Here is a 1,123-nt window from a genome sequence, read left to right as displayed (position 1 = left end):
ACTCCAAAAAAAAAAAAAAAAAAAAAAAAATCCAAAATAACCTATATTCGGATATAAACGTGTTTAAATTTTTTTTTCTTAAAGAGTTGATTGCTTTAGACAATTTATTATGCCCAAGGATATTTTCTTCTTTTTCCTGATTCTTCAGTTTTCTTTATTAAATTTGCCATTTCCAAATGAAACAAAACGAAAGGTATATACTTTTCCAGAAACAGCTAGTTACTGAGTACTTGTTTCCCAACACAATAGCAAAACAGAAAACAAAGCTCGCTAAAGACTGCAAATTTAAAATTTACTTTAGTAATACCTATAAAATAATATTTTAAAATCATCTTTACTTGTTAAATAGTAAGCCCATAATTGGGATCACAAGTCAATAATTTGGGATTGGGTTTAGGGACCACCTCTTGGGAACAGGGAACTTTAAGTCCTGTCCTCTCCCCAAAGCTTGTGTGGGACGGGGGTAGGAAACCACCAAATGTCAAATGGGAGGAACATAAGGGATAGAACCTGGTATATGAATTTCTTTTACTCAATGGAATATAGTAAATTCTGTCTGCTCTGTGTCCAAACCATTTTGCTCACTTTAACGCTTCTGATCAGCCTCTGCCCAATTACCAGCTTGATTTATTCACACTATCAACCTCCAGCCCACCACTTACTCTCCCCTTTCAAAGCCTACATAGGCTTCGTTCTGACTTCTCCAGCTGGGGCTAACTCTGGCCTTGTCACCTGACCTGGCCCAGGAGGTAGAAGCAGACTGCAAACACAGCCCTCTGCTTCCAGATCTTTCCCAACCCAGTTCCCTGGCTTTTCACCAAAGGGTGGGTTTTTTTTTTCCCTCAAACACAATTTTAGACCTGCTGTTCTGACTTGGACTTTAATGGCTTTTTATTAATGAGCAGCTGTTCACAGTTGAATACAAGATCATAAAGTCACATTCATTTCTTGATCAAGTAAAACAAAGCTTTGCCGCACATAGAGTGACATCTTTGAGCAGATACATTTGAAAGCATAGGATTTTCTGATGAGAATTTTAATGAATTGTTTTATTAATCTTCCTACTGGAGAATTTTACTTGCTTTCAAAATAATAAACATTAATATTCTGGAAAATTATAACT

Source organism: Pan paniscus, chromosome 7, assembly GCF_029289425.2.
Source record: "Pan paniscus chromosome 7, NHGRI_mPanPan1-v2.0_pri, whole genome shotgun sequence".
Classification (NCBI taxonomy): domain Eukaryota; kingdom Metazoa; phylum Chordata; class Mammalia; order Primates; family Hominidae; genus Pan; species Pan paniscus.
Note: the sequence above shows the minus strand (reverse complement) of the source record.